The 8580-nt window shown below is 41.0% G+C and overlaps 1 protein-coding gene across 1 annotated transcript in view; it reads left to right on the forward strand.

The window, feature by feature from the left end:
- Positions 1-8580, forward strand: part of LOC106530676 (glutamate receptor ionotropic, delta-1) — a gene marked incomplete at its 3' end in the record, with an annotated part of 326888 nt that overhangs the window by 116272 nt on the left and 202036 nt on the right.

Consider the following 8580-nt stretch of genomic DNA (forward strand, 5'->3'; position numbering starts at 1 on the left):
GATCCCGAGAAACCTTTGCAGGATCCCGAGAAACTTTCGCAGGATCCCGAGAAACTTTCGCAGGATCCCGAGAAACTTTCGCAGGATCCCGAGAAACTTTTGCAGGATCCCGAGAAACCTTTGCAGGATCCCGAGAAACCTTTGCAGGATCCTGAGAAACCTTTGAAGGATCCTGGGGAAGCTTTGAAAGATCCTGGGGAAGTTTTGAAGGATCCTGAGAAACCTTTGCAGGATCCTAAGACACCTTTGCAGGATCCTGAGAAACCTTTGCAGGATCCTGAGAAACCTTTGCAGGATCCCGAGAAACCTTTGCAGGATCCCGAGAAACCTTTGCAGGATCCTGAGACACCTTTGCAGGATCCTGAGACACCTTTGCAGGGTCCCGAGAAACCTTTGCAGGGTCCCGAGAAACCTTTGCAGGGTCCCGAGAAACCTTTGCAGGATCCCAGGGAACCTTTGCAGGATCCTGGGGAATCTTTACAAGACCCAGAGAAACCTTTGCAGGATCCAGAAAAATCTTTGCAGGATCCCAAGAAACCTTTGCAGGATCTTGTGGAACCTTTGCAGGATCCTGGGGAACCTTTACAGAATCCTGAGAAACTTTTACAGGATCCTGAGAAACCTTTGCAGGATCCTGAGAAACTTTTACAGGATTCTAAGAAACCTTTGCAGGATCCTGAGAAACCTTTGAAGGATCCTGGGGAAGCTTTGAAGGATCCAGGGAAGCTTTGAAGGATCCTGGGGAAGCTTTGAAGGATCCTGGGGAAGCTTTGAAGGATCCAGGGAAGCTTTGAAGGATCCTGGGGAAGCTTTGAAGGATCCTGAGAAACCTTTGCAGGATCCTAAGACACCTTTGCAGGATACTTAGAAACCTTTGCAGGGTCCCAAGAAACCTTTGCAGGATCCCGGAGAACCTCTACAGGATCCCGAGAAACCTTTGCAGGATCCTGGAGAACCTTTACAAGACTCTGAGAAACCTTTGCAGGAGAAACCTTTGCAGGATCTGGAAAAATCTTTGCAGGATCCCAAGAAACCTTTGCAGGATCCTGGGGAACCTTTGCAGGATCCTGAGAAACCTTTGCAGAATCCTGAGAAACCTTTGCAGAATCCTGAGAAACCTTTGCAGGATTCGGGGGAACCTTTACAGTGTCTTGGGGAATCTTTACAGGATCTTGGGGAACCTTTGCAGGATCCCGAGAAACCTTCGCAGGATTTTTGCAAACGTAAGTCAGGATCATTTTATTTATTTTCTCCATGGTCTTTTACGGTCTCTGTAGAAGCTTGTTTGACAATAAATTTATTGTATCATGAATCCAATAAAACTCGGCCAAAACGTGAACTTTAATAAAAGTAACATCAGTGGAGGCTGACACAGTGAAGTTTACTGGTTGATTATTTCCATTTTTCTAATATAAACTAAATAAAGATGCTACATTTGAATTCAACAAACCAAAGCATCATTTAGTGATGATTTAAATTTACCTGCAAGTTTAAACTAAAGCCACGAGGAGGAAATATTTCAGACTCAGCAGCTTCCTGTTGGCTGACAGCCTCAGAATCCGATGGCACTTTGTCATTTTCATAAATGACTATTAAAGCAGATTAGATGACCACAGACTAAACATGACTCAGCGATCTGCGCGCCGACAGTCGGAAAATATTACGCCTGGCCTCTTCCCAAAATCTGCATCCGACAGATGGAAGAAGGACCTGCAGAGTGCCGAGTCTTTGAAAACAGAGACGGTGACTTTGTGGTTTTTAGCATCATTCATTTCTGCACACATGCCTAAAAAATGTAAAAGTCTAAGCAGTAATTTACTGCAGCCATCTGCCTGAACAAAGGTTGCCCAGATTACTCTCGATGGGAAGACTCTTTCCAGCAAAGGCTAATTAAGATTTTCAGTGGCAGCCCCTTGAATAATTTATTTCAGAGCACAGTTGGTGTTATAGTGCGACAGACACGCTGACATTTGTCATCACGTCTGATCGTGTTGCTGTTTTCATGGCTGTCAGTCGAACAGACACGCAAACACGTTTATTATCTGCAGGTTTTCAACAGGAATCTCTATAATTCACGGTTCCTTTCATTAAAGCAGCATTTAGAATAATCCTCCTCAGTCCAGATTCAATCAACACAAACGAGAGGCGGATCCGGTTGTTTAAAGCTTCCTGCAGGAAAATCACCGCTTTTCAGCAGAGACGACAGCGATGATTTAAAATGTTTTTATTTTTAAAGAGCAGTGTGGGTTTGATTTAATTAGTTTTACCRTATAGATGAGCGCAGAACTCGTCAGCTGCCATCTTATCACACAAACATCAAGTTAAAAATAAAATCTGATTTTTGCCACTTTTGATCACAAAGAGAGCCATTTGTCCTCGCCACACACTTTTATATTCTTTGTGTTTTGTCCCCGGTGGTCCACGCTCCCCCGTCTGTGCGGAGCGTTTGAAGGTCAGGGCGGCCCGTCTGTGGCTGCTCTGCTCCTGATTCCAGCTGCTTGAGGCATTAAGACGGAGGCTTGGCGTTGACGCCGCCGCCGGAGGGGCGGGGCTAGCCCCCCAGAGCCGAGCGGCGCTGCKGCAGCTTTAATGACGACTGTGACCAGAAAGACCAAACATGAGGACTCTGATACAGTTTAGACTTTTAGTAGGATTTGTTTCAAATACCRAACACTTTTTGAATAAATTATTTGAGCCAAATGATATTTTAACCCCTGATGTTCTGAACATTCACATTTTATTGTTATTTAGCTCACTGTACTTATATTTAGGTATTTTTCTTTACAAAATGTTTGATTTAAATGTTAAAAATATATTTAGATAGATAGATAGATAAACTTTATTACAGACTCATGGTCCAATTAGCATAAACAAGATAGAAACACACACAATAAAAGAATAAAAAAGTACAAAAAGGTTCCTAACCATTCAAGAGGCAGTCATACCAATGCTTAAATCCTAAATCTAAATGTTTAAATCTAAATGTAAAAGTTAAGTAAATTGTTGCTATTGTCTCAGGATGATGACATCATAGCATGAGCCGAGCACCAACAGCAAAAGCGCCATTCCATTCCAAAATACCTAAATGTGAATTTTAACATTTAACTTCAACATTTAAGCTTTAACTTTTACGTTTAGATTTAAACATTAAGATTTAGTAGGGGTGTAACGATTCGTTTTAACAACGATTCGATTCRTATCACGATTCACGACTGCCGATATGRTTCMAGGACGATCTTGGTTCATCTAAAACGATCCGATCCGAAACGATTCAGTGACTYAAAATCGATTCAGTAACTTTTTAGCTAAAAATTCAACCAGTGTGACTGTGAAATAAATACCGTGATACTGGACTATTCAAATTAAGTTTCACAGATTCCTGTTGTTTCTTGTAAGGGAATCAAGCATAAATTGATGATAATAGATACAGAAAAATAATCAAACAACAATTAATAACAAAAGTATTCCCATTTTGTATGCACAAGTTGCAAACAAAATAAATTGCCCGAGCTGAATTTTGGCCCATTTTTTGTCTGCTAGCGCGAATTGATGACGTCACGGAAAGACAGAGTGAATCCAGTAAAATTTAACGTGACTATCATTAAAAGTACATAAAAAACGAACCCATGTAAGGTGCTGTGCTTAAATCTGGTAAGTTATTCCATAGTATTGTGGTGGCAAGATTTACCAAGAACGCAGAAACACGTTGGAATAAATGCACAGAAAGTCTGCGTGTATGGTCGTCAAATAATTTAATCTGAGCAACAACAGRGCAGAAGTCGATCAGAGAAGTCTGTCAAGTTGTGGCTGCCGCCTCAGCGCAGAGCAGCCGATAATATAACATCCTGTAACACGTTTACAACCAATCACAGTACGACAGCTGTAACCACCTAACCAATAACAGGGCTCTCAGCCCAGGAACTACCTTTTCAAAATAAGACAGGTCATGCATTGCTGGAGGCTTGAAGTCTAGGGCAACGGATTAAAACAGCCGAAACTAGTTATCATATGAGTACCGGACAGCATCAAAGTAAAACAGATATAAATAATTAGTCCATAACAGTATCAACATAATCGATTATTTACATTTTAAAACAGTTTTAGATCGATAAATGTCGTCCGGAAGGCCAACTTGCCGAGCACAGATCAACGTAGTTGGATTGTAGGAAAAAAAATCGATGCATCGATGTAATAGATGAATCGTTACAAATACTTAAATTTAACATTTAGTACTAAAAATTAGCTAAATGTACAACAGTGAGCTATATAATGAAAACTATGTTGGTGGAGAGTTTTAACTTTTGTTTTTACACTTGGCGTCCCATACACAGTTAGTGTTGCCAAGACTAAAGCTGGTAAACCATTTTCTAAAGACTTCATTGATGTTTTGAGTTGGAGGGCAGAAACGGTGACGGGACGTCCTGAGTTCTGCTGTACCAGAACCGTACGGGTCCACTTTCTGGACTTTATTCTGTTATTTGTCTTCAGCTCTGCTGCTGGGCTTGGTGCCTCTTCACTCAGGCCTTTTTAAACAAAACATTAATCTCAGTARGACGAGCAGTTAAATAAAGGTTAAGTAGATAAAACAAATGTGGAATGTGTCCTTTGTGACGTCTTCACCCATTAAGTGGAAATGTAAAATCAGCAGTTTGTGCTCCTGATGGGAGAACCGGCGAGGCTGCAGAACCAGCGGTCCGGATCCTTTTACCTCCGATGGTTCTGATTCTGAAGCTTTTCCACTCCGACCTCCACGTTTGTTAGGAAGTTGATGAAACAAGTTTGGTGTTTATGGAGGAATCTTTATGCTTCAGGAAATAAAGGAAAAAATGTTGAATTTTGGGACTAATTTACTGTGACTTAATAATTAGAATTTTAATGACTAATCACAGTTTCTCTGCCATCGTTTTATTAAAAATAATTCAGAAACAGACTCAGTAAATCTTCAGGATAACAGAAGCTGTTTGAGAGAGTTCTGCTGCCAAATAAAGAAGGTTAAAATAAATTTAAGACCGAAAGTGTCTGACATTATTTTATTTCTCCATCTGTCACATAAATGCATAAAAGTTGTTTCGTTTGCGCTGCGCTAATTAAAGATGCTCGATTTATTTCCACTCAGCCACAGTTTACTTTGAYGTTTGAAATGTACTAAATTATTTTTCTCTCTAAAAACATAAAAACACACTTGTTAAGCAGCGGTAGAAAAACAATTTTTGTTTATTAGGATAAAGATAATATTCAGTTGACAGATTTTAACGAAACTTTCTGGAAGTCATCTTTAGAGGAACATCTTAAACTGATGAACATCTGGAGCCATCCGGATCAAAGATGGCCGCCACAGCGACATAAAACTGGCTGTAATCCAGTCAGGTTTACTGTAGTTAAAGTTAGGGTGGTAGTAGCCGAGAGTCATCCCTGACAGATAATGTAACTGTGTACAGTTACCCTGTAAAATACTTCCCACTAGTACTTGATCCTATTGGTACCAGGTTCTGACCCGTGCAGTGAGCGGCCCGGTGATGGTCCTGGTATTTGAACCTGATTAATCCGGGCCGGGCTACCTTTTTCCTGATGGGCTGACCTGTTTAACCTGTTCATTCAAACAGAAACTCAGGTTTCATTTTAATGAGCGGGATGGAAATCAGAGGCTCCGCCTCCTCCGGAGCACTCTGATTATTATCCCTCACAGGTTGATTTATGGTTTGAAACCCGGCTGGATCTCTGCCACTGCTGCTGACACACATCTCTACTCTAAGTGCCAGCTTTCTTCTTCTGCCTTGCACTTAAATTTCCCTGAGCCAAGTCAGAGCAGAGAAATGTAATGATGCTCCTGTTCTTAGTGAAGTAAAAAAACACCAAAGCTCTGTTGGATGACCTCACCAGAACACGYCAGTCTCTGCAGAACCTCTAAACCTTCGCTCAAATATTCAGATATTCTAGAAAATCATTTGCAGTTTTCTTATTGTCCTGATTTAAAAATGACAGTGCATCAAGACAAAACTAAAAGTCAAGACACTTTCTTTTCTTTCCATAAACATCATGAGTGTTTCAAACCCATCTCAAGAGGTCCAGTTCTGTGTTCTGACACCAGGACCTCCCATGTGATCGAAAACATCTGAGGCTACAGCCCCGAATGTCCCGCTCCAAAAAGTCCAGGCAGATACTGGCTCCAAAGACCTAGAGGACTTGGAGACCTGCAGGTTATGGAAACAAACACTCAGCTGAGGTACTTGTGGTGTTAGAATCATGCTAAAGTATTATTAGCATCATGCTAAAGTAATGTTAGCATCATGCTAAAGTAATATTACAATCATGCTAAAGTAATGTTAGCGTTATGCTAAAGCAATGTTAGTATTATGCTAAAGTAATGTTAGCATCATGCTAAAGTAATGATAGCATCATGCTAAAGTAATGTTAGCATTATGCTAAAGTGATGTTAGTATTATGCTAAAGTATTATTAGCGTCATGTTAGTATTATGCTAAAGTACTATTAGCATCATGCTAAAGTAATGTTAGTATTATGCTAAAGTACTATTAGCATCATGCTAAAGTAATGTTAGAATTATGCTAAAGTAATACAGTATTAGAATCATGCTAAAGTAATGTTAGAATCATGCTAAAGTATGTTAGAATCATGCTAAAGTAATATTAGCATCATGCTAAAGTAATATTAGCATCATGCTAAAGTAATTTTAGAAGCATGCTAAATATTAGCATCTTACTAAAGTTGCATTAGCATCATGCTAAAGTAATGTTAGCATCATGTTAAAGTAGTATTAGCGTTATGCTAAAGTAGTGTTAGCTTGATGCAAACATGGTGGGTTGTTCTTCCAGTGGGCTGTGTTGTGAAAAAGAAGCTGACAGCAGGGTGAGGATGCAGGATTTGCTGAGTCATGCTTGTCGTCACACACAGATCCATACCTGTGGCTGAAGCAGATAAGGGGGTCTTCATCACGTGAAGGAGGTCCGGCTGAGTTTCCTGACGAGACTCGTTCATCATGTCTCAGTTCCTGTGTTTATTGAAAGCCTTCAGGATGAGTGGGTTGTGTTTGCTGCAGGTGTGTAATCAGTGTTTYCATGCTCTTCATGGTCAAAGTGCTGCCGGGGGGCCACGGAGCATTAATTAGAGTGACTCAGCCTGCTGTCCAGCAGAATGTGGTTAAAGCGTGTTATTGATTCCTGCATTGTTGCAGTGATTTGTGTTTACCTTGTCCCCACTCTCTGCACACCTTCAGCCCAGAAAACAGCTCTAATTAATCCAGAGGAGCACCGCTCTGAGTTTATATTTTACTTTATAAAACAAGAGACCCCCAGCTGCTTTTTAATCATCCCCCACTCCTCCTGCTCCTCCTCCTCCTCCTCCTGACTGACTTTTGAGTGAAATAAAAATCCGACTGATGTAATCAGAATCAGCGGAACGCAGCGGCGCAGGTGGTTCTGAAAAACAAAAACCCTCGCCGTGTTTCTCTCCCGGTCGAGGACGAACTCCGGTGCATCGCTGGCGCTCGGTCCAACCTTCTCCGGGCCAAATGAAGCGTGACGCCTTCACCAAATAATTAATTTCTCCTCCTCATCTCTCCCTGTGCTCTGAACTCCGGGGCTGATAGATTTCACAGTTCAGGGAAGTTACAGGGAATGGAGCCGTAATGGATTCTTGTTGCAGTTTGTTTYCCAAGAATAAAGGAATAAAAATGGAGTTGGAACATTAACAACATCTCTCTCCGACCGGCTGCTGCTTCCTACGCTTTCACTCCTTAACCACCATTCCACTCTTCTGCTTTTATGGCCTTTGCTGCGTTAACAGGATTGTAGCGGAGCGCAGAATAAATCAGATTAGAGCTTTGTTTTGTAACAGATTAGATTTAAACTGATCTGTTGGACTTCATATTGATGAGTAGTTCAATACTAGATAAATCAAAGCCGCGGCGGCCATCTTGAATTACTCTCATCTGCTGTACTTGTGGGGAAAAGTGCACAAACCAGTAAAATTAGCAGCTARCAGCTAGGTCCGATTAGTATTAGAAGAAAAAAATAGAGCGAGAAACCGAAGCAGGACGGCGCTGCAGTTGGAGTCTGGGAAGAATTTACAGGCTGGGTTTACTGGACTCCACTGATCCAGGACCAGGACCAGAACCAGGTCAGGGAGATTACTGTGAAGGTCAGAATATTGACCCGAGAACGAGCATCAAAAAAAAAAAAAATTTAACCATCGATCGTGGTTCTTTTGAGATGCAGAATAAACCATTGCTGGTCAAAGGTGTTTGTTTGTTTGTTTGCATGTAAACAACATGTTGGATAATAAACAAACCTGGTCTCTGGTTCCTCTGATTCATCTCTGTCTGCTGGGTCCAGTGTTGAGTGAGTGGTTTCATTATTATGACCCCGCATGTGAAGGAATTTAGATGTTTCCCACCTACACTGAGCCAGCTAACGGTTTTACAATAGAACCCATATCAGAGGAGGGGGCTCCATCTGAAAAGTGGGTGTCTGGACTCTGGACAGTCAAAAATGCTTATAACTCAAAAACTATTCAACATAGGAGATTATTTATTTATTTATTTATTTATTTATTTATTTATTTA

The sequence above is a fragment of the Austrofundulus limnaeus genome, unplaced genomic scaffold, assembly GCF_001266775.1.
Source record: "Austrofundulus limnaeus strain Quisiro unplaced genomic scaffold, Austrofundulus_limnaeus-1.0 Scaffold545, whole genome shotgun sequence".
In the NCBI taxonomy this organism is placed as follows: Eukaryota; Metazoa; Chordata; class Actinopteri; order Cyprinodontiformes; family Rivulidae; genus Austrofundulus; species Austrofundulus limnaeus.